The sequence below is a fragment of the Lepeophtheirus salmonis genome, chromosome 11 (genome assembly GCF_016086655.4).
Source record: "Lepeophtheirus salmonis chromosome 11, UVic_Lsal_1.4, whole genome shotgun sequence".
In the NCBI taxonomy this organism is placed as follows: Eukaryota; Metazoa; Arthropoda; class Copepoda; order Siphonostomatoida; family Caligidae; genus Lepeophtheirus; species Lepeophtheirus salmonis.
The window spans coordinates 14,745,826-14,771,905 of record NC_052141.2 but is presented as its reverse complement, the minus strand read 5'-3'; the positions used below and the strand labels follow the sequence as shown (position 1 = coordinate 14,771,905).

The window sequence follows — 26,080 nt, the reverse complement described above, 5'->3', positions numbered from 1 at the left end:
TCCTCGGAAGATCCGATCTCTTTCTCAATACCATCTTCCCATCTTCTCTGAGGGGTCGTCCTTCAGCACTATAATTATTTATGTCAAGGATTGCCTCTGATTGTTCTTCACTTGTCTCCACAATGATGGCGTATTCTCCGTTTCTTTCCTCTATACGACATTGATCAATCTTATTGAGCTTAGTTGTAGATTCATCAGCTTGTACATGTTCGACAACTGTTACTTCTTCTTTCGTAGAGTCTACGTCGAGATTATGACTACTGGCTCTTATAGTTCTTTCTTTTTCTTCTCTGTTCAATTCACTTTCTTCTTCCCTCCTTACAGTTTTGTTGGTATCCTTCATTTCAGCGATACCTATTATTCTAATAGGAAGTCCTAATTCTATTTTGAAATGTCTTTCAAACTCCCAATATGGAGTGTTCTTTATGGCCGTGCACAAAGCTTTAATGTGTCCATATTTTCAACATTTGAAGCACTGTACTTCTTGCATTTTTGAAGATAACTCAGTTTTTCTACCATTCATGGGAATTATTGCAGGGAGTTTTTATTCAACTTACTTTTTATTCTCCATTTTCCAGACAACAATTTGTTAAAATTTTCAAGAATCTCCTTTTCTTCTTCATCCTCAGACACTCTTCTATGGTTGATACTTTCTATTTCTCCAATCAAATCTCCAAATCTGCTCAGAATCTCTTTAAGACTCCCAACATTCGTTTCTGAGCCATTATTTACATTAACTCCTAGGGGGGTTTGAATTTCTCTTAATCCCTTTAAGACTCTAATTGTAAAACCATCTTCATCTTTTTATAATCTTTAGTGCTGGGAATAAATCCTCTAACTCTATTTCCTTTACTATCCCTCCAATCCAAGCAAAATATTTCCCAGAAAGGGTTGTCTTTAATCTTTTTGTATGTTTTAGATTCTCTTCCTTATTTCATTGTTTTGAATTGTTCTTTATTACTTCTAGTAATGTCAGAGTATGACATATCGATATCTTGTACATTGCACGGTATTTTTGCTCTCTAATGAATACTGCCAGTTTCGTCTTTTTCTTTTCCCACCTCAGATGACACAGCATTTTTCATATACTCATTTATTACTTTAAAATCTCCGTGATTAGTGGCCTCCGAGTGGCCTTCCGGGCAATTTTGGGATGACATTCCCTTAGGAAGCAAGTCTTTCGGTTTCTAAGGACACTTTTGTCTCAAGTTAACTTATAAACACTCTAATTAAAAAATTTTAAACACAGAGCACTTAGTCACACGTCTATCTTTTTTTCTTCCTCTCCTTCAACCAACATGAGTCTTAATTGTTCAAAAATAAAACTGAAAATAAATGAATCCAGTCTTTCTCTCTTTTTATGAGTATAATGTTATGAATTGAAAAACAATTTCTTTCACCAAAAAATGTAAGGTCCCACCGAGATTTGAACTCGGATCGCAGGATTCAAAGTCCTGAGTGCTAACCATTACACCATGGGGCCAGTGTCCTGCAATGAAAAGCAATGTTAAATTTTATATTTTAGTCAGTATTTTCGTTCTAGAAGGTCAAATCATATATTCGAGCGCACTCATTCACCGATATAAAATATTATTCTTATTACATACGTTCACAAACAAAGATGAATAGCTGATTTTCACCATTTCAATAGTTTAAATTTGTATGTGTATCTATTAGCTCATTTGTCATTGTTTCACTTCTATATAATAATATATTCATTACACAGTATTAACATTCAGAAAGGTCAAATCAGACATTCAAGCTCAAGCATTTACCTTAATAGAATCTACAAAATATTACTTACTGTAAAAAATTAAACTCCAGTTGTACAGAATTTAATAACTTTACATATGTCTGGATATGTGTTTAAATTAAAAAAACTTTTTCATGAGTTCTACAAATTATAATAAAATTGTTTTCAATAAATAGAAATATTTCAAAATGCTGCTGCAAATAAAATAGGAAATAGAAAAATCAATATTTCTTCACCAAGTAGTAAGAGATTGTATTTACGGATAGTAATCAAAATGCCAATTTCCTTGAAGAAATACCCTTTATTTTTATTATTTTTTTAAATAAGAAAAACATATTTAAACTAAGTTTTACAACTTAACAGGAGTCTTAGTTAGTTAGTTAAGAGTGTATTACTGTATACCGTATAACATATAATATTATATCAATATAATAGAATTGTACAATAAATGCAGAAGATATAGAGGACGACCACACAATGGGGTATATGCGCTACAACAGTAAATGTTAGTTCCTATATACATAATTATTTTAAATTATCATTTTCTTCAAAAATTGATTTCATTTTTTTACATTTCATTAATCTTTTAAAAAAACGAATGTACTTCATCCTTTTCTTGAGAGACTTCATATCTTTCGTACGATAGTTATGGGCATCTATTGATAAGGTGATCTGCAGTCTGTAGTTCTTCCATATCATGGGTATCTGAGATGTTCTCAGTTTGACTTCAGCATTTGCTGCTTTTGAGTGATGTATAAACAGCTCATCTAATAATCGGCTGGAGGTTCCATCACGGTTCTGAAGAACTGAGTGCCCTGTTTCTTTTCTTTTGTTCGTCTTTGGAACTCTCAAATCCTCTTTTAGGATTCTTTCCAGACTTTATATTGGGACACGTTTTCCTCGGAAGATCCGATCTCTTTCTCAATACCATCTTCCCATCTTCTCTGAGGGGTCGTCCTTCAGCACTATAATTATTTATGTCAAGGATTGCCTCTGATTGTTCTTCACTTGTCTCCACAATGATGGCGTATTCTCCGTTTCTTTCCTCTATACGACATTGATCAATCTTATTGAGCTTAGTTGTAGATTCATCAGCTTGTACATGTTTGACAACTGTTACTTCTTCTTTCGTAGAGTCTACGTCGAGATTATGACTACTGGCTCTTATAGTTCTTTCTTTTTCTTCTCTGTTCAATTCACTTTCTTCTTCCCTCCTTACAGTTTTGTTGGTATCCTTCATTTCAGCGATACCTATTATTCTAATAGGAAGTCCTAATTCTATTTTGAAATGTCTTTCAAACTCCCAATATGGAATGTTCTTTATGGCTGTGCACAAAGCTTTAATGTGTCCATATTTTCAACATTTGAAGCACTGTACTTCTTGCATTTTTGAAGATAACTCAGTTTTTCTACCATTCATGGGAATTATTGCAGGGAGTTTCTTATTCAACTTACTTTTTATTCTCATTTTCCAGACAACAATTTGTTAAAATTTTCAAGAATCTCCTTTTCTTCTTCATCCTCAGACACTCTTCTATGGTTGATACTTTCTATTTCTCCAATCAAATCTCCAAATCTGCTCAGAATCTCTTTAAGACTCCCAACATTCGTTTCTGAGCCATTATTTACATTAACTCCTAGGGGGGTTTGAATTTCTCTTAATCCCTTTAAGACTCTAATTGTAAAACCAACTTCATCTTTTATAATCTTTAGTGCTGGGAATAAATCCTCTAACTGTATTTCCTTTACTATCCCTCCAATCCAAGCAAAATATTTCCCAGAAAGGGTTGTCTTTAATCTTTTTGTATGTTTTAGATTCTCTTCCTTATTTCATTGTTTTGAATTGTTCTTTATTACTTCTAGTAATGTCAGAGTATGACATATCGATATCTTGTACATTGCACGGTATTTTTGCTCTCTAATGAATACTGCCAGTTTCGTCTTTTTCTTTTCCCACCTCAGATGACACAGCATTTTTCATATACTCATTTATTACTTTAAAATCTCCGTGATTAGTGGCCTCCGAGTGGCCTTCCGGGCAATTTTGGGATGACATTCCCTTAGGAAGCAAGTCTTTCGGTTTCTAAGGACACTTTTGTCTCAAGTTAACTTATAAACACTCTAATTAAAAAATTTTAAACACAGAGCACTTAGTCACACGTCTATCTTTTTTTCTTCCTCTCCTTCAACCAACATGAGTCTTAATTGTTCAAAAATAAAACTGAAAATAAATGAATCCAGTCTTTCTCTCTTTTTATGAGTATAATGTTATGAATTGAAAAACAATTTCTTTCACCAAAAAATGTAAGGTCCCACCGAGATTTGAACTCGGATCGCAGGATTCAAAGTCCTGAGTGCTAACCATTACACCATGGGGCCAGTGTCCTGCAATGAAAAGCAATGTTAATTTTTATATTTTAGTCAGTATTTTCGTTCTAGAAGGTCAAATCATATATTCGAGCGCACTCATTCACCGATATAAAATATTATTCTTATTACATACGTTTACAAACAAAGATGAATAGCTGATTTTCACCATTTCAATAGTTTAAATTTGTATGTGTATCTATTAGCTCATTTGTCATTGTTTCACTTCTATATAATAATATATTCATTACACAGTATTAACATTCAGAAAGGTCAAATCAGACATTCAAGCTCAAGCATTTACCTTAATAGAATCTACAAAATATTACTTACTGTAAAAAATTAAACTCCAGTTGTACAGAATTTAATAACTTTACATATGTCTGGATATGTGTTGAAATTAAAAACTTTTTCATGAGTTCTACAAATTATAATAAAATTGTTTTCAATAAATAGAAATATTTCAAAATGCTGCTGCAAATAAAATAGGAAATAGAAAAATCAATATTTCTTCACCAAGTAGTAAGAGATTGTATTTACGGATAGTAATCAAAATGCCAATTTCCTTGAAGAAATACCCTTTATTTTTATTATTTTTTTAAATAAGAAAAACATATTTAAACTAAGTTTTACAACTAAACAGGAGTCTTAGTTAGTTAGTTAAGAGTGTATTACTGTATACCGTATAACATATAATATTATATCAATATAATAGAATTGTACAATAAATGCAGAAGATATAGAGGACGACCACACAATGGGGTATATGCGCTACAACAGTAAATGTTAGTTCCTATATACATAATTATTTTAAATTATCATTTTCTTCAAAAATTGATTTCATTTTTTACATTTCATTAATCTTTTAAAAAACGAATGTACTTCATCCTTTTCTTGAGAGACTTCATATCTTTCGTACGATAGTTATGGGCATCTATTGATAAGGTGATCTGCAGTCTGTAGTTCTTCCATATCATGGGTATCTGAGATGTTCTCAGTTTGACTTCAGCATTTGCTGCTTTTGAGTGATGTATAAACAGCTCATCTAATAATCGGCTGGAGGTTCCATCACGGTTCTGAAGAACTGAGTGCCCTGTTTCTTTTCTTTTGTTCGTCTTTGGAACTCTCAAATCCTCTTTTAGGATTCTTTCCAGACTTTATATTGGGACACGTTTTCCTCGGAAGATCCGATCTCTTTCTCAATACCATCTTCCCATCTTCTCTGAGGGGTCGTCCTTCAGCACTATAATTATTTATGTCAAGGATTGCCTCTGATTGTTCTTCACTTGTCTCCACAATGATGGCGTATTCTCCGTTTCTTTCCTCTATACGACATTGATCAATCTTATTGAGCTTAGTTGTAGATTCATCAGCTTGTACATGTTCGACAACTGTTACTTCTTCTTTCGTAGAGTCTACGTCGAGATTATGACTACTGGCTCTTATAGTTCTTTCTTTTTCTTCTCTGTTCAATTCACTTTCTTCTTCCCTCCTTACAGTTTTGTTGGTATCCTTCATTTCAGCGATACCTATTATTCTAATAGGAAGTCCTAATTCTATTTTGAAATGTCTTTCAAACTCCCAATATGGAGTGTTCTTTATGGCCGTGCACAAAGCTTTAATGTGTCCATATTTTCAACATTTGAAGCACTGTACTTCTTGCATTTTTGAAGATAACTCAGTTTTTCTACCATTCATGGGAATTATTGCTAAGGAGTTTTTTATTCAACTTAATTTTTATTCTCAATTTTCCAGACAACAATTTGTTAAAATTTTCAAGAATCTCCTTTTCTTCTTCATCCTCAGACACTCTTCTATGGTTGATACTTTCTATTTCTCCAATCAAATCTCCAAATCTGCTCAGAATCTCTTTAAGACTCCCAACATTCGTTTCTGAGCCATTATTTACATTAACTCCTAGGGGGATTGAATTTCTCTTAATCCCTTTAAGACTCTAATTGTAAAAATCCATTTCATCTTTTATAATCCTTAGTGCTGGGAATAAATCCTCTAACTGTATTTCCTTTACTATCCCTCCAATCCAAGCAAAATATTTCCCAGAAAGGGTTGTCTTTAATCTTTTTGTATGTTTTAGATTTTCTTCCTTATTTCATTGTTTTGAATTGTTCTTTATTACTTCTAGTAATGTCAGAGTATGACATATCGATATCTTGTACATTGCACGGTATTTTTGCTCTCTAATGAATACTGCCAGTTTCGTCTTTTTCTTTTCCCACCTCAGATGACACAGCATTTTTCATATACTCATTTATTACTTTAAAATCTCCGTGATTAGTGGCCTCCGAGTGGCCTTCCGGGCAATTTTGGGATGACATTCCCTTAGGAAGCAAGTCTTTCGGTTTCTAAGGACACTTTTGTCTCAAGTTAACTTATAAACACTCTAATTAAAAAATTTTAAACACAGAGCACTTAGTCACACGTCTATCTTTTTTTCTTCCTCTCCTTCAACCAACATGAGTCTTAATTGTTCAAAAATAAAACTGAAAATAAATGAATCCAGTCTTTCTCTCTTTTTATGAGTATAATGTTATGAATTGAAAAACAATTTCTTTCACCAAAAAATGTAAGGTCCCACCGAGATTTGAACTCGGATCGCAGGATTCAAAGTCCTGAGTGCTAACCATTACACCATGGGGCCAGTGTCCTGCAATGAAAAGCAATGTTAAATTTTATATTTTAGTCAGTATTTTCGTTCTAGAAGGTCAAATCATATATTCGAGCGCACTCATTCACCGATATAAAATATTATTCTTATTACATACGTTCACAAACAAAGATGAATAGCTGATTTTCACCATTTCAATAGTTTAAATTTGTATGTGTATCTATTAGCTCATTTGTCATTGTTTCACTTCTATATAATAATATATTCATTACACAGTATTAACATTCAGAAAGGTCAAATCAGACATTCAAGCTCAAGCATTTACCTTAATAGAATCTACAAAATATTACTTACTGTAAAAATTAAACTCCAGTTGTACAGAATTTAATAACTTTACATATGTCTGGATATGTGTTGAAATTAAAAAACTTTTTCATGAGTTCTACAAATTATAATAAAATTGTTTTCAATAAATAGAAATATTTCAAAATGCTGCTGCAAATAAAATAGGAAATAGAAAAATCAATATTTCTTCACCAAGTAGTAAGAGATTGTATTTACGGATAGTAATCAAAATGCCAATTTCCTTGAAGAAATACCCTTTATTTTTATTATTTTTTTAAATAAGAAAAACATATTTAAACTAAGTTTTACAACTTAACAGGAGTCTTAGTTAGTTAGTTAAGAGTGTATTACTGTATACCGTATAACATATAATATTATATCAATATAATAGAATTGTACAATAAATGCAGAAGATATAGAGGGCGACCAACAATGGGGTATATGCGCTACAACAGTAAATGTTAGTTCCTATATACATAATTATTTTAAATTATCATTTTCTTCAAAAATTGATTTCATTTTTTTACATTTCATTAATCTTTTAAAAAACGAATGTACTTCATCCTTTTCTTGAGAGACTTCATATCTTTCGTACGATAGTTATGGGCATCTATTGATAAGGTGATCTGCAGTCTGTAGTTCTTCCATATCATGGGTATCTGAGATGTTCTCAGTTTGACTTCAGCATTTGCTGCTTTTGAGTGATGTATAAACAGCTCATCTAATAATCGGCTGGAGGTTCCATCACGGTTCTGAAGAACTGAGTGCCCTGTTTCTTTTCTTTTGTTCGTCTTTGGAACTCTCAAATCCTCTTTTAGGATTCTTTCCAGACTTTATATTGGGACACGTTTTCCTCGGAAGATCCGATCTCTTTCTCAATACCATCTTCCCATCTTCTCTGAGGGGTCGTCCTTCAGCACTATAATTATTTATGTCAAGGATTGCCTCTGATTGTTCTTCACTTGTCTCCACAATGATGGCGTATTCTCCGTTTCTTTCCTCTATACGACATTGATCAATCTTATTGAGCTTAGTTGTAGATTCATCAGCTTGTACATGTTCGACAACTGTTACTTCTTCTTTCGTAGAGTCTACGTCGAGATTATGACTACTGGCTCTTATAGTTCTTTCTTTTTCTTCTCTGTTCAATTCACTTTCTTCTTCCCTCCTTACAGTTTTGTTGGTATCCTTCATTTCAGCGATACCTATTATTCTAATAGGAAGTCCTAATTCTATTTTGAAATGTCTTTCAAACTCCCAATATGGAATGTTCTTTATGGCTGTGCACAAAGCTTTAATGTGTCCATATTTTCAACATTTGAAGCACTGTACTTCTTGCATTTTTGAAGATAACTCAGTTTTTCTACCATTCATGGGAATTATTGCTAAGGAGTTTTTTATTCAACTTAATTTTTATTCTCAATTTTCCAGACAACAATTTGTTAAAATTTTCAAGAATCTCCTTTTCTTCTTCATCCTCAGACACTCTTCTATGGTTGATACTTTCTATTTCTCCAATCAAATCTCCAAATCTGCTCAGAATCTCTTTAAGACTCCCAACATTCGTTTCTGAGCCATTATTTACATTAACTCCTAGGGGGGTTTGAATTTCTCTTAATCCCTTTAAGACTCTAATTGTAAAACCAACTTCATCTTTTATAATCCTTAGTGCTGGGAATAAATCCTCTAACTGTATTTCCTTTACTATCCCTCCAATCCAAGCAAAAAATTTCCCAGAAAGGGTTGTCATTAATCTTTTTGTATGTTTTAGATTCTCTTCCTTATTTCATTGTTTTGAATTGTTCTTTATTACTTCTAGTAATGTCAGAGTATGACATATCGATATCTTGTACATTGCACGGTATTTTTGCTCTCTAATGAATACTGCCAGTTTCGTCTTTTTCTTTTCCCACCTCAGATGACACAGCATTTTTCATATACTCATTTATTACTTTAAAATCTCCGTGATTAGTGGCCTCCGAGTGGCCTTCCGGGCAATTTTGGGATGACATTCCCTTAGGAAGCAAGTCTTTCGGTTTCTAAGGACACTTTTGTCTCAAGTTAACTTATAAACACTCTAATTAAAAAATTTTAAACACAGAGCACTTAGTCACACGTCTATCTTTTTTTCTTCCTCTCCTTCAACCAACATGAGTCTTAATTGTTCAAAAATAAAACTGAAAATAAATGAATCCAGTCTTTCTCTCTTTTTATGAGTATAATGTTATGAATTGAAAAACAATTTCTTTCACCAAAAAATGTAAGGTCCCACCGAGATTTGAACTCGGATCGCAGGATTCAAAGTCCTGAGTGCTAACCATTACACCATGGGGCCAGTGTCCTGCAATGAAAAGCAATGTTAAATTTTATATTTTAGTCAGTATTTTCGTTCTAGAAGGTCAAATCATATATTCGAGCGCACTCATTCACCGATATAAAATATTATTCTTATTACATACGTTTACAAACAAAGATGAATAGCTGATTTTCACCATTTCAATAGTTTAAATTTGTATGTGTATCTATTAGCTCATTTGTCATTGTTTCACTTCTATATAATAATATATTCATTACACAGTATTAACATTCAGAAAGGTCAAATCAGACATTCAAGCTCAAGCATTTACCTTAATAGAATCTACAAAATATTACTTACTGTAAAAAATTAAACTCCAGTTGTACAGAATTTAATAACTTTACATATGTCTGGATATGTGTTGAAATTAAAAAACTTTTTCATGAGTTCTACAAATTATAATAAAATTGTTTTCAATAAATAGAAATATTTCAAAATGCTGCTGCAAATAAAATAGGAAATAGAAAAATCAATATTTCTTCACCAAGTAGTAAGAGATTGTATTTACGGATAGTAATCCAAATGCCAATTTCCTTGAAGAAATACCCTTTATTTTTATTATTTTTTTAAATAAGAAAAACATATTTAAACTAAGTTTTACAACTAAACAGGAGTCTTAGTTAGTTAGTTAAGAGTGTATTACTGTATACCGTATAACATATAATATTATATCAATATAATAGAATTGTACAATAAATGCAGAAGATATAGAGGACGACCACACAATGGGGTATATGCGCTACAACAGTAAATGTTAGTTCCTATATACATAATTATTTTAAATTATCATTTTCTTCAAAAATTGATTTCATTTTTTTACATTTCATTAATCTTTTAAAAAAACGAATGTACTTCATCCTTTTCTTGAGAGACTTCATATCTTTCGTACGATAGTTATGGGCATCTATTGATAAGGTGATCTGCAGTCTGTAGTTCTTCCATATCATGGGTATCTGAGATGTTCTCAGTTTGACTTCAGCATTTGCTGCTTTTGAGTGATGTATAAACAGCTCATCTAATAATCGGCTGGAGGTTCCATCACGGTTCTGAAGAACTGAGTGCCCTGTTTCTTTTCTTTTGTTCGTCTTTGGAACTCTCAAATCCTCTTTTAGGATTCTTTCCAGACTTTATATTGGGACACGTTTTCCTCGGAAGATCCGATCTCTTTCTCAATACCATCTTCCCATCTTCTCTGAGGGGTCGTCCTTCAGCACTATAATTATTTATGTCAAGGATTGCCTCTGATTGTTCTTCACTTGTCTCCACAATGATGGCGTATTCTCCGTTTCTTTCCTCTATACGACATTGATCAATCTTATTGAGCTTAGTTGTAGATTCATCAGCTTGTACATGTTTGACAACTGTTACTTCTTCTTTCGTAGAGTCTACGTCGAGATTATGACTACTGGCTCTTATAGTTCTTTCTTTTTCTTCTCTGTTCAATTCACTTTCTTCTTCCCTCCTTACAGTTTTGTTGGTATCCTTCATTTCAGCGATACCTATTATTCTAATAGGAAGTCCTAATTCTATTTTGAAATGTCTTTCAAACTCCCAATATGGAGTGTTCTTTATGGCCGTGCACAAAGCTTTAATGTGTCCATATTTTCAACATTTGAAGCACTGTACTTCTTGCATTTTTGAAGATAACTCAGTTTTTCTACCATTCATGGGAATTATTGCAGGGAGTTTTTTATTCAACTTAATTTTTATTCTCCATTTTCCAGACAACAATTTGTTAAAATTTTCAAGAATCTCCTTTTCTTCTTCATCCTCAGACACTCTTCTATGGTTGATACTTTCTATTTCTCCAATCAAATCTCCAAATCTGCTCAGAATCTCTTTAAGACTCCCAACATTCGTTTCTGAGCCATTATTTACATTAACTCCTAGGGGGGTTTGAATTTCTCTTAATCCCTTTAAGACTCTAATTGTAAAACCAACTTCATCTTTTATAATCCTTAGTGCTGGGAATAAATCCTCTAACTGTATTTCCTTTACTATCCCTCCAATCCAAGCAAAATATTTCCCAGAAAGGGTTGTCTTTAATCTTTTTGTATGTTTTAGATTCTCTTCCTTATTTCATTGTTTTGAATTGTTCTTTATTACTTCTAGTAATGTCAGAGTATGACATATCGATATCTTGTACATTGCACGGTATTTTTGCTCTCTAATGAATACTGCCAGTTTCGTCTTTTTCTTTTCCCACCTCAGATGACACAGCATTTTTCATATACTCATTTATTACTTTAAAATCTCCGTGATTAGTGGCCTCCGAGTGGCCTTCCGGGCAATTTTGGGATGACATTCCCTTAGGAAGCAAGTCTTTCGGTTTCTAAGGACACTTTTGTCTCAAGTTAACTTATAAACACTCTAATTAAAAAATTTTAAACACAGAGCACTTAGTCACACGTCTATCTTTTTTTCTTCCTCTCCTTCAACCAACATGAGTCTTAATTGTTCAAAAATAAAACTGAAAATAAATGAATCCAGTCTTTCTCTCTTTTTATGAGTATAATGTTATGAATTGAAAAACAATTTCTTTCACCAAAAAATGTAAGGTCCCACCGAGATTTGAACTCGGATCGCAGGATTCAAAGTCCTGAGTGCTAACCATTACACCATGGGGCCAGTGTCCTGCAATGAAAAGCAATGTTAAATTTTATATTTTAGTCAGTATTTTCGTTCTAGAAGGTCAAATCATATATTCGAGCGCACTCATTCACCGATATAAAATATTATTCTTATTACATACGTTTACAAACAAAGATGAATAGCTGATTTTCACCATTTCAATAGTTTAAATTTGTATGTGTATCTATTAGCTCATTTGTCATTGTTTCACTTCTATATAATAATATATTCATTACACAGTATTAACATTCAGAAAGGTCAAATCAGACATTCAAGCTCAAGCATTTACCTTAATAGAATCTACAAAATATTACTTACTGTAAAAAATTAAACTCCAGTTGTACAGAATTTAATAACTTTACATATGTCTGGATATGTGTTGAAATTAAAAAACTTTTTCATGAGTTCTACAAATTATAATAAAATTGTTTTCAATAAATAGAAATATTTCAAAATGCTGCTGCAAATAAAATAGGAAATAGAAAAATCAATATTTCTTCACCAAGTAGTAAGAGATTGTATTTACGGATAGTAATCCAAATGCCAATTTCCTTGAAGAAATACCCTTTATTTTTATTATTTTTTTAAATAAGAAAAACAACTAAACAGGAGTCTTAGTTAGTTAGTTAAGAGTGTATTACTGTATACCGTATAACATATAATATTATATCAATATAATAGAATTGTACAATAAATGCAGAAGATATAGAGGACGACCACACAATGGGGTATATGCGCTACAACAGTAAATGTTAGTTCCTATATACATAATTATTTTAAATTATCATTTTCTTCAAAAATTGATTTCATTTTTTTACATTTCATTAATCTTTTAAAAAAACGAATGTACTTCATCCTTTTCTTGAGAGACTTCATATCTTTCGTACGATAGTTATGGGCATCTATTGATAAGGTGATCTGCAGTCTGTAGTTCTTCCATATCATGGGTATCTGAGATGTTCTCAGTTTGACTTCAGCATTTGCTGCTTTTGAGTGATGTATAAACAGCTCATCTAATAATCGGCTGGAGGTTCCATCACGGTTCTGAAGAACTGAGTGCCCTGTTTCTTTTCTTTTGTTCGTCTTTGGAACTCTCAAATCCTCTTTTAGGATTCTTTCCAGACTTTATATTGGGACACGTTTTCCTCGGAAGATCCGATCTCTTTCTCAATACCATCTTCCCATCTTCTCTGAGGGTCGTCCTTCAGCACTATAATTATTTATGTCAAGGATTGCCTCTGATTGTTCTTCACTTGTCTCCACAATGATGGCGTATTCTCCGTTTCTTTCCTCTATACGACATTGATCAATCTTATTGAGCTTAGTTGTAGATTCATCAGCTTGTACATGTTTGACAACTGTTACTTCTTCTTTCGTAGAGTCTACGTCGAGATTATGACTACTGGCTCTTATAGTTCTTTCTTTTTCTTCTCTGTTCAATTCACTTTCTTCTTCCCTCCTTACAGTTTTGTTGGTATCCTTCATTTCAGCGATACCTATTATTCTAATAGGAAGTCCTAATTCTATTTTGAAATGTCTTTCAAACTCCCAATATGGAGTGTTCTTTATGGCCGTGCACAAAGCTTTAATGTGTCCATATTTTCAACATTTGAAGCACTGTACTTCTTGCATTTTTGAAGATAACTCAGTTTTTCTACCATTCATGGGAATTATTGCAGGGAGTTTTTATTCAACTTACTTTTTATTCTCCATTTTCCAGACAACAATTTGTTAAAATTTTCAAGAATCTCCTTTTCTTCTTCATCCTCAGACACTCTTCTATGGTTGATACTTTCTATTTCTCCAATCAAATCTCCAAATCTGCTCAGAATCTCTTTAAGACTCCCAACATTCGTTTCTGAGCCATTATTTACATTAACTCCTAGGGGGGTTTGAATTTCTCTTAATCCCTTTAAGACTCTAATTGTAAAACCAACTTCATCTTTTATAATCTTTAGTGCTGGGAATAAATCCTCTAACTGTATTTCCTTTACTATCCCTCCAATCCAAGCAAAAAATTTCCCAGAAAGGGTTGTCTTTAATCTTTTTGTATGTTTTAGATTTTCTTCCTTATTTCATTGTTTTGAATTGTTCTGTATTACTTCTAGTAATGTCAGAGTATGACATATCGATATCTTGTACATTGCACGGTATTTTTGCTCTCTAATGAATACTGCCAGTTTCGTCTTTTTCTTTTCCCACCTCAGATGACACAGCATTTTTCATATACTCATTTATTACTTTAAAATCTCCGTGATTAGTGGCCTCCGAGTGGCCTTCCGGGCAATTTTGGGATGACATTCCCTTAGGAAGCAAGTCTTTCGGTTTCTAAGGACACTTTTGTCTCAAGTTAACTTATAAACACTCTAATTAAAAATTTTAAACACAGAGCACTTAGTCACACGTTATCTTTTTTCTTCCTCTCCTTCAACCAACATGAGTCTTAATTGTTCAAAAATAAAACTGAAAATAAATGAATCCAGTCTTTCTCTCTTTTTATGAGTATAATGTTATGAATTGAAAAACAATTTCTTTCACCAAAAAATGTAAGGTCCCACCGAGATTTGAACTCGGATCGCAGGATTCAAAGTCCTGAGTGCTAACCATTACACCATGGGGCCAGTGTCCTGCAATGAAAAGCAATGTTAATTTTTATATTTTAGTCAGTATTTTCGTTCTAGAAGGTCAAATCATATATTCGAGCGCACTCATTCACCGATATAAAATATTATTCTTATTACATACGTTCACAAACAAAGATGAATAGCTGATTTTCACCATTTCAATAGTTTAAATTTGTATGTGTATCTATTAGCTCATTTGTCATTGTTTCACTTCTATATAATAATATATTCATTACACAGTATTAACATTCAGAAAGGTCAAATCAGACATTCAAGCTCAAGCATTTACCTTAATAGAATCTACAAAATATTACTTACTGTAAAAAATTAAACTCCAGTTGTACAGAATTTAATAACTTTACATATGTCTGGATATGTGTTGAAATTAAAAACTTTTTCATGAGTTCTACAAATTATAATAAAATTGTTTTCAATAAATAGAAATATTTCAAAATGCTGCTGCAAATAAAATAGGAAATAGAAAAATCAATATTTCTTCACCAAGTAGTAAGAGATTGTATTTACGGATAGTAATCCAAATGCCAATTTCCTTGAAGAAATACCCTTTATTTTTATTATTTTTTTAAATAAGAAAAACAACTAAACAGGAGTCTTAGTTAGTTAGTTAAGAGTGTATTACTGTATACCGTATAACATATAATATTATATCAATATAATAGAATTGTACAATAAATGCAGAAGATATAGAGGACGACCACACAATGGGGTATATGCGCTACAACAGTAAATGTTAGTTCCTATATACATAATTATTTTAAATTATCATTTTCTTCAAAAATTGATTTCATTTTTTTACATTTCATTAATCTTTTAAAAAAACGAATGTACTTCATCCTTTTCTTGAGAGACTTCATATCTTTCGTACGATAGTTATGGGCATCTATTGATAAGGTGATCTGCAGTCTGTAGTTCTTCCATATCATGGGTATCTGAGATGTTCTCAGTTTGACTTCAGCATTTGCTGCTTTTGAGTGATGTATAAACAGCTCATCTAATAATCGGCTGGAGGTTCCATCACGGTTCTGAAGAACTGAGTGCCCTGTTTCTTTTCTTTTGTTCGTCTTTGGAACTCTCAAATCCTCTTTTAGGATTCTTTCCAGACTTTATATTGGGACACGTTTTCCTCGGAAGATCCGATCTCTTTCTCAATACCATCTTCCCATCTTCTCTGAGGGGTCGTCCTTCAGCACTATAATTATTTATGTCAAGGATTGCCTCTGATTGTTCTTCACTTGTCTCCACAATGATGGCGTATTCTCCGTTTCTTTCCTCTATACGACATTGATCAATCTTATTGAGCTTAGTTGTAGATTCATCAGCTTGTACATGTTTGACAACTGTTACTTCTTCTTTCGTAGAGTCTACGTCGAGATTATGACTACTGGCTCTTATAGTTCTTTCTTTTTCTTCTCTGTTCAATTCACTTTCTTCTTCCCTCCTTACAGTTTTGTTGGTATCCTTCATTTCAGCGATACCTATTATTCTAATAGGAAGTCCTAATTCTATTTTGAAATGTCTTTCAAACTCCCAATATGGAGTGTTCTTTATGGCCGTGCACAAAGCTTTAATGTGTCCATATTTTCAACATTTGAAGCACTGTACTTCTTGCATTTTTGAAGATAACTCAGTTTTTCTACCATTCATGGGAATTATTGCAGGGAGTTTTTATTCAACTTACTTTTTATTCTCAATTTTCCAGACAACAATTTGTTAAAATTTTCAAGAATCTCCTTTTCTTCTTCATCCTCAGACACTCTTCTATGGTTGATACTTTCTATTTCTCCAATCAAATCTCCAAATCTGCTCAGAATCTCTTTAAGACTCCCAACATTCGTTTCTGAGCCATTATTTACATTAACTCCTAGGGGGGTTTGAATTTCTCTTAATCCCTTTAAGACTCTAATTGTAAAACCAACTTCATCTTTTATAATCTTTAGTGCTGGGAATAAATCCTCTAACTGTATTTCCTTTACTATCCCTCCAATCCAAATCAAAATATTTCCCAGAAAGGGTTGTCATTAATCTTTTTGTATGTTTTAGATTCTCTTCCTTATTTCATTGTTTTGAATTGTTCTTTATTACTTCTAGTAATGTCAGAGTATGACATATCGATATCTTGTACATTGCACGGTATTTTTGCTCTCTAATGAATACTGCCAGTTTCGTCTTTTTCTTTTCCCACCTCAGATGACACAGCATTTTTCATATACTCATTTATTACTTTAAAATCTCCGTGATTAGTGGCCTCCGAGTGGCCTTCCGGGCAATTTTGGGATGACATTCCCTTAGGAAGCAAGTCTTTCGGTTTCTAAGGACACTTTTGTCTCAAGTTAACTTATAAACACTCTAATTAAAAAATTTTAAACACAGAGCACTTAGTCACACGTCTATCTTTTTTTCTTCCTCTCCTTCAACCAACATGAGTCTTAATTGTTCAAAAATAAAACTGAAAATAAATGAATCCAGTCTTTCTCTCTTTTTATGAGTATAATGTTATGAATTGAAAAACAATTTCTTTCACCAAAAAATGTAAGGTCCCACCGAGATTTGAACTCGGATCGCAGGATTCAAAGTCCTGAGTGCTAACCATTACACCATGGGGCCAGTGTCCTGCAATGAAAAGCAATGTTAATTTTTATATTTTAGTCAGTATTTTCGTTCTAGAAGGTCAAATCATATATTCGAGCGCACTCATTCACCGATATAAAATATTATTCTTATTACATACGTTCACAAACAAAGATGAATAGCTGATTTTCACCATTTCAATAGTTTAAATTTGTATGTGTATCTATTAGCTCATTTGTCATTGTTTCACTTCTATATAATAATATATTCATTACACAGTATAAACATTCAGAAAGGTCAAATCAGACATTCAAGCTCAAGCATTTACCTTAATAGAATCTACAAAATATTACTTACTGTAAAAAATTAAACTCCAGTTGTACAGAATTTAATAACTTTACATATGTCTGGATATGTGTTTAAATTAAAAAACTTTTTCATGAGTTCTACAAATTATAATAAAATTGTTTTCAATAAATAGAAATATTTCAAAATGCTGCTGCAAATAAAATAGGAAATAGAAAAATCAATATTTCTTCACCAAGTAGTAAGAGATTGTATTTACGGATAGTAATCAAAATGCCAATTTCCTTGAAGAAATACCCTTTATTTTTATTATTTTTTTAAATAAGAAAAACATATTTAAACTAAGTTTTACAACTTAACAGGAGTCTTAGTTAGTTAGTTAAGAGTGTATTACTGTATACCGTATAACATATAATATTATATCAATATAATAGAATTGTACAATAAATGCAGAAGATATAGAGGGCGACCACACAATGGGGTATATGCGCTACAACGGTAAATGTTAAAAATGTTAAATGTTAAAATGAAAAAAATAAAGGTTATTTCTTCAAGAAGCTAGCATTTTGATAAATATCCGTCAATAAAATCCTTTCATACTCCGTTCAGTAATAAAGATTTTTCTTTCCCTATTTTATTTGCAACAGCATTTTGAAGAATTTCTATTTTTTTAAAACAATTTCATTTCCATTTGGAAAACTGAGGAAAAAGTTTTATAATTTAAATAGATATTCAAACATATGTAAGTAAAGACAACGACAGAATTAATTTAGTTTTAGGTTTTTCATAAAATTTCAGATTCTGATGAGGATGTAAAACTTTTGTAAAAAATAAATTAAGGGTTCATTCATTCATGCTTCAAGGAAGCATTTTTATTACTTTTCGTTAATTATGTGCATTTTTTTTCAAAAGAACATACATTAAATAAAAATATAAACTAAATAAACTTGGCATATCAGAGTTTCAATTTTTATAGTATTTAATATTTTGAAGATTCCATGAGAGCGCTTGAATCTCTGATTTGACCTTTGAGAGAGTAAATATTGAAAAAAAGATAAATATTTTTTTTTATAAATGAAACCATAGGCCCCATGGTCTAATGGTTAGTATTCCGGACGTTGAATCCTGCAATCTGACTTTATATTTTGGTGGGACCTTATTTTTTTTGGGTTAAAGAAAGAGAACAGGAGAAGAGTAATCATCTATTTTAAGACCAATTGGTTTAATGCATTGTGAATGACATTCCACATACCATGAGCTCTAACAAAACTCTTAACTTTAATTCAAGGTTGAGAAGTCGGAACAAGTTTTTAAAGGAAGGAGAACTAACTTCGTAAGTCAATCTATAAAATAGGAGCGGATTCCAGTATAATATAAATACAATTCTTTTTAGGAGAATGACCATTTAGAAAGTAAATATAGAAGATGAGATTATGTTAATACTGAATAAAGTTTGTAGAATTGAAAAAATATACATATAAAGCAAATAGATATGTATACTTAGAAATTGAAGGTAAGGAAATTCTGGAAAATCAAGTTTTTATTTTTTAAATTGTATATAATATTATTACGATTTTATTTAGATTAATGAGAGCGCTTGAATCTCTTATTTGACCTTCTGGAAATTAAATATTGAACAAAGGATTTTTTTTAATTTCAAATTGAAAGACATGTTTTAAGGGTTTAGAAGAATTAAATCCACGATTTGAGTTTAAATATCGGTAGAACCTCAGTTATTTTTTATTTAAGAAGGGACTTTCTGATTCAAACCATTATATTTAATATCCGGGCTTCTAAGAAAAATTGTAGTCTTTGAAGAACTTTTAAACAGCAAGGGTTTGAGACTGTCCATATTTAGGTCCAGTTGTAGTCCTCGATATCAGACCTATAAATTTATAAAGTACGGTCTTAGATTACGTAAATTTACTTTATTTCTTATTTTTGTAATCAATTCTAGTACGTAGTAGGTCCTAAGATTAAATTAGGCCGGATCGAATAAATAAGGAAACACACCCTACTACGCAAGGCTCAATGTCACTATAAAACTGCCCATTTACTGCCCAGATCATCAAGAACCCCTTTTAAAGAGTGGCCCACGAAACATTTTCGTTTTTGATACTGCTATAAAAAAAGACGGATATATATTTTTCCATAATTTTTTTTATTTGAAAGCCTCAACATTACGGTTAATCATCAAATACCACTTCATTCATATGGCCGTCGTGGCTGGCCTTACAGTGGCCCATACTGTCCACCCAATTTTTCAATACATTTTCGATTGTGTGAGCTTCAATAGCTGCAATGGTGATTCCAATTTCGTGTTTCAAATCGTCAATCGTCTCTGGATGGTTGGCGTAACATTTATCTTCGACGGTTCCCCACAAAAAATATTCCAACGGAGTGAAATCGCAGCTATGAGAAGGCCAGTTGACGTTGCCCTTTCGGCTTATGATGCAATTGTCGAAGATAGTACGCAAAAGATCCACTATAACGTTGGCTGTGTGGCATGTAGCGCCACCTTGTTGGAACCAAATGTCGTTGATGTCTTCCTTTTCCGTTTGGGAAAAAAAAATCTTCTGCCATGCCCCGATAGAGCTCACCATTGACCGTAACGGCAGCTCCGTACTCATATTCTCGTTTTTTCACTTTCGGCAAAAGCAGCAATGTTTTCGATTGAGCGGACTGGACGATCACGGGAACGCGTTTTTTTATCCATTAACGAAGCAGTTTCGCGCACGCGCTTCACAAATTTATCCACAAACAGCCTGGAAGGCGCTCTATTTCGACCGACGTAATTTTCTTGCAGTTTCGTTTAAAGACTCTCCATTTTGGAAGCAAGTCTTCAGTATTTCCCAATTTTCTTCGAGCGTAAACTTAACCATTTCGTAAACCGGAACCCTTTTACAAAATGAGAATGTTACTAGAGCTGCCAGACGTAAAAAAAGTGGTAGTTCAAAATGCAATCGCTAGATGGGCCACCCTTTAATATCCCAACATACACTAACTGCAGATAGATAATAAAAAATATCAACAGATCCTTAGATGTGTCAGAGCCGTCTGTAGATGGGACACATCGTTAATACTTCTATAAATATTGAAAAATTACAGGGAATCCTTCCTAAATGATTTATATTATGAACTCAACTATTAAGAGCAAAGATTTAGTTGAACAAGTTTGTTGAAAATTATATGTATTCATAGGTCTATAAATCTATCACTAGGGTCTTTATGCTATTTAATTATATATTCTAGGTTTATGTCCAACTACAGGGCTCTGATAATTCAGTTTTGGACCATAGGCTCTCACTTAAGTAGATTGATGGTAAGGCATGTAAATTTGGGTAGGAAAATTATTCTCCTAATAGGCCTCACTATGGAAAAACTCATAATAAAAAATAAGTATTAAATTCCTTCTTTGACGCCAACAAATGATTAATAAACATATGATTGGAAAAAGTACCAGTATTAGCCAGTTCCAGGGTGACAACGTAGCAGGAAAACGGAAAGCATTATTTAAATTGAATGATGGAGTACATAGAACCCAGATTCTTTTTTTTTATCAACTAAGGGCTATTTTTATATTTGTTGAACATGGTTTGAAAACGACATAATGAATTGAATGAAAACAAACCAGCAATGAATGTTTTCTGGAATAAAAATATTTTTTTGATTGATGTATGAAAATAATAATGAATCTTTTGCTAAAAAATTAACTAATATTTACTAACATACAATGAAGTTAACTGGTCAAGCATCAGGTTTCTTCAGCACTGAGGAAATGAAATTGTTTCCATGATGTTTAAGATCATTCAGAATGCGTTTACATGCATTTGGACCGCACCAAGTCAAGTTCGTATCTATAGCCTTAGAGACTTGCCACCAGCATTATTTATGGTTCTTGATACCCTGGATTTGGCAATGAATTTTCTCTTGGCCAGGTCAGTCATTTTCATTCTTGGATTGGCTTCCATTGTATCCCAGGCAGCTTCTATATTAATGCCCTTCAAATAAGTTCTGGGTTTTGATTATTTTCCAGGAAATTTTCAATAAATATTCAATGAAGCCTAAAGTACTTTTAATTTTTTTCCTCGCCCACTTTGAAGACTTTTTATTATTTCAACTCAAAAATTATATTTCATTTTTTGGTTTTTATGATTTTTGTGATGGAACTAATGTTACACAGAAGGATTGATCAAAAGCTTTGCGTTTGCTACAGAAAACTTGAGCAAAGGCAAAGCGAATGTGTCAATAAAGACTTCCTCTGTGTAAGACACTTTCGATGGTCTACCGTGACACATTTGTCCTTGCATGGTAAGGTATTTCCAGTAGGGAATTAGTTTTGGTCCAGGAGCTGTTGTTCTCGACATAGTTTCCATGTGTGCTTTGGGGTACACCTTACTCTGCGTAGCGCCCCCACTGTGGTTTTTCGCAGTGTTGAATCTCATGTGTATATTGATTGTGCTCTATACGTTGCCACAGGGACATCAAACTGCATTTAAATAAAACAAATTTGTCACTGTGAGACGCTGACGCATGTACTTGCTGAGCTCCTTCTTTTTGGGCATGATGACTAGAAATTGAGTATGACCTGAAGAATTTTCCTTTAATTATACATTGTTTAACATCAACAAAAAGATATTTATTTCGTCGTGAGGTTGTCATATAATTTTAGGACAAAGATTTATAACATTTTTGTAGCGATAATGTAAGGGGTATGAATAATTTTGAACATTTTACCCTTGTAATAAAATACCAATGGAATTCAGATATCCTTAAATGAGTATAGTTGTCATTCTTTCCGCTGTTAATTCTAATAGTAAGGTAGCTGTTCCAGAAGATTTAACCCCATAGCGTACAGAAATTACTTAGTATGTCACTTAAAACATTGATTTTTGTTTCTCATCCTGACCCCTCCCCCCCCCTTCCTGCTGGGAGGTACCCCGAAAAATGTACGAAATATATGGTATATTTATGAATGGGCTTGAGTGTTGATAGGATCCAAAGTTCTTTTTGTTTCTAACCAGAGATGAATTTAGAAATAGTATTATTCATATGAATTGTTTAGTTTGATACATGATTCAATTTGAAATAACATATGTTTTAAATTAGTCAGGTTTAAAGTCCAACAAAGAATAAAAGGTTCATGAAGTTTCCCTTTGATAGCCATGCCCCTTTTGTTTGTATCAATAAACGTTACAACTTTTTATCATTATCAATACCTCGCTGTCGAAACAGTCCAGAATGGAGGTAATATGTGTTGATGTTATTTACTGCTGTGATAATAGTATTAATTGATTGTGAAGTCAACCACTAAGATTTTTATGCGACCAGACGCTGCCTGTGGATTGCACAAAGCACTTCAAGTGCACTGAACTTAGTTTGGTTTGCCAACCACTTCGAGGTTTATCTTCAATGTTATATCCAAGCTCGAGTAGTTTTTCCCCAGGACTACCTGGTTGGTGACTGAGAGCATTTTCATTATGTTGGTGTGACGGATTAGAACGGCAATTTCCTTTCTTTGTCTTCCATTTTCAATTTAAGTGTATTTTATCTTACCTGAACAACTGAACTCACATCTAAAACTATTGTTCCAAAAGTTTGGAGCTGGATGTTCACAAAAAATACCGACACAACCTCTTAAATTTTAATTTTTATAATATTCCAAAACTTTTCAATACACTCTAGATATACCAATCATTTGTTTTCGGGAACATATTTCTGGCATATTGTTAACACTTTTTCTACAGTTGGTTTGAGCATTTTTTTTCCAAAAATCAGTGACTGTAATCTTGAGATAACTTTTTTTTTTAATTTATCCACAATTTGAAAACGATTAAACTTCTGTCTACGCTCTCAAATTGCAACCTGGACCAAAATATGGGTCCAAATCTGTCTAAAAAAAAAAAAACTAGAAACCGAAACGATAATCAAAACCAATCTCGGACCAAGTCTCAACACTATTGTATATATACATTAGATTTGATATAAAAAATACTCATATTTGCTAAAGAAGGGGTTCTTATAGACGGGAAATAAAATATATTTCTTTTTCTAGGGAAATGAAGACAATTATGCATGTTTCAAAAGAAAGGAGGGCTCTTCATGTATATACTTAAATAATAGGTGGATTTTTATTATTAGGGTTATGTCAGTCCTTATTTTTTCGGCCAGTCAAGTCTTAGGACTGATACTTTGTACTACTGGTTGCGTAGAAATCGCTCTTATTATATTTATTTTTCCATATTCCCTGCAAAATGAGAGTTGAAGGGCAACTCAAACATCCAGTTCGGATTGCCTTCTAACTTTAAAACATATAAACAAACTATTCAGTTGAGTTTGAGAGGAGCATTGATATGGAGAAAGTTAAAGAAAATATAATCAAAGGGATAAATCGAGATGAGACGTTAACGGCCGTGGCTAGGCAGTTTAACGTCGGCTATATACAATGTCAATAATTTGATTGAAGAGAATGATTGCTAAAGTCAACGGTAACGTGGAGGCCGCCCTCTAAACACAAGGGCACCGGAAGGGATTGCAAAGCTGAAGCCAAGGTGGTGATGAACCTGACAGAGTCACTCTTGTAATATAGGAAAGAATATTGCCAACCATCACGATAAAAGTAATTATCGTTGACCTTTGCTTTTTGTCAAAGGTCAGCGATAATTACAGCCCCCGACAAAGAAAAGACGTTGAACTGGTGCAAGGAGATGTGTACTTAAAAAAAGTCTGGGGATCACCACTGTCTTTACGGATGAAAAAATTGGAGTGTCGACACCCATATTAACCATCACAAAAACGTTATCTAGACATCAATAAGGAAAAATATCAACCCCTTGGTACGCTTTATGACTTAAAGGAAGTTACAGGCAAACCCATGAGTATTGGTTTCGATGGTTTTTTTTCAATCTGGTTTGGATTGATAGTGGCTCTCTTAACAATGAGAGATACATCAAATTGCTTGAGAACATCCTGTTAGCGGTTTTGGACCAACACTGCCGGATTGGACAGAATGTTTTTTATGCATGATTGGGTCCCTTTCCACATTTTGAAAGCCACCTAAGCATTGTTATCGCCTATTCTGTGGTCCAGGAGGTTATGGTCCAGGATGATTTGGCTCCCATGTCACTGATCCTGAACCACTTGGACTAACATGTGAGGGAGCGTGTGGAGAAGGTGATCTGTGCGTCCAATCACACAAATACCACCGCCCTCAAGGGGTCCGTCTATTGATGGATGAACACCATGCAGGCCCCTCGTTACTACGTTCTGCAGCTTCATGACCTGTCTAACCAGGGGCATTGCTGCCAATGGAGGCATTTGGAAATATCCTAACTTTAGCTACATTTGTTGCAAAATAAGTTTTATATTTTAATACATATTTCATTAAAATTTTTCGAAAAAAGTGTTTGAGTGATTTATTTTGCACATCCAAAGGATCTAATTAAAGAAATAACAAAGAAATTTGATCAATGTCATCAAGTACCGAACTTTATGTCTTTTTGAACTTATATGAAGAGCCGTACTGGACCAGACCGAGACTGAAATGGTCTTCAGTCCTAAATAAGGACTGGCACAGCACTATTTCTGATTGCTATCATTTTTAAAGCACCTATCTTATCTCTCTTTATATATGGAACCATTTAGCAAAATAAAAGGATCCTCTTTTTTGATCACGATTGATAAAAGAGTTTTCAATATATGTACATAAATATATTATCTATTACTAGTACCTATAGGAAATATATTCATATATATTTTAATGAACACATTTATTCAACGTCTTTTTTGACGAAAAAAAATGTAGAATGTATAAATATATGAATATATTTCTTATCTTCATAATTTATATATACCTTTTTTTTTTTTTTACAATAAACTATACCTAATAATAAAAAGACAATCTTTGATCTTCAAATTCTTTTTTTATGTGGACAAGTCGTTAGTGGCTATGTGAATGCTTTAAAAAAATTATATTGATACACACAGGGTTATTCTGATTTAGTAACACATTGGATGTTAAAGTTTTGGAAATTTTATAAAAAAGATGACGTTCCTTTTGTTCATACAACACTGAATAAACTAAACTTTTGTATTTAAACACCTAGCAATTTTTTTTTGTTTCTCTTTAAATAACATTTCCCGTTTTAGAGAAATAGTTACCTTATACAAAAAGATGCAAAATTCCATAACGAACATTTCTTATATTAACATTATGTAATATTAGTTAATAACATAGTTAGTTATTGGTCATTCACACAGGTCTTAAAATTGCTGGTTTTCCAACTTGTTTCTTCAGCCCACAAGTATCATATGCGGCCGTCCAAGAACTTCGAAGACTACACTAGCCTCAACATCTGGCATCCCTACATCCCAGAGTATGAGTTTTATATTTGGGGCACAGTTGAACGGGACACCAACTGAACCTCGTGCAACAGGGTCACCGAGTTAAAGCTTCGCATCATCGGGATTTTCAACAAGTTGCC

General features: G+C 32.8%; 7 non-coding genes across 7 annotated transcripts; all 7 read right to left on the bottom strand.

Moving 5' to 3' along the window:
* Positions 1-1,411: 1,411 nt before the first annotated feature.
* TRNAQ-UUG (transfer RNA glutamine (anticodon UUG)) lies at positions 1,412-1,483 on the bottom strand. Its single transcript has one exon. It is a non-coding gene; the product is annotated as a tRNA-Gln (tRNA).
* Positions 1,484-4,060: 2,577 nt separating this feature from the next.
* On the bottom strand, positions 4,061-4,132 carry TRNAQ-UUG (transfer RNA glutamine (anticodon UUG)). Its single transcript has one exon. It is a non-coding gene; the product is annotated as a tRNA-Gln (tRNA).
* A 2,575-nt stretch (positions 4,133-6,707) lies between these two features.
* TRNAQ-UUG (transfer RNA glutamine (anticodon UUG)) lies at positions 6,708-6,779 on the bottom strand. Its single transcript has one exon. It is a non-coding gene; the product is annotated as a tRNA-Gln (tRNA).
* Positions 6,780-9,354: 2,575 nt separating this feature from the next.
* On the bottom strand, positions 9,355-9,426 carry TRNAQ-UUG (transfer RNA glutamine (anticodon UUG)). Its single transcript has one exon. It is a non-coding gene; the product is annotated as a tRNA-Gln (tRNA).
* Positions 9,427-12,003: 2,577 nt separating this feature from the next.
* TRNAQ-UUG (transfer RNA glutamine (anticodon UUG)) lies at positions 12,004-12,075 on the bottom strand. The gene has a single exon. It is a non-coding gene; the product is annotated as a tRNA-Gln (tRNA).
* A 2,552-nt stretch (positions 12,076-14,627) lies between these two features.
* On the bottom strand, positions 14,628-14,699 carry TRNAQ-UUG (transfer RNA glutamine (anticodon UUG)). Its single transcript has one exon. It is a non-coding gene; the product is annotated as a tRNA-Gln (tRNA).
* A 2,556-nt stretch (positions 14,700-17,255) lies between these two features.
* Positions 17,256-17,327, bottom strand: TRNAQ-UUG (transfer RNA glutamine (anticodon UUG)). Its single transcript has one exon. It is a non-coding gene; the product is annotated as a tRNA-Gln (tRNA).
* Positions 17,328-26,080: the final 8,753 nt, after the last annotated feature.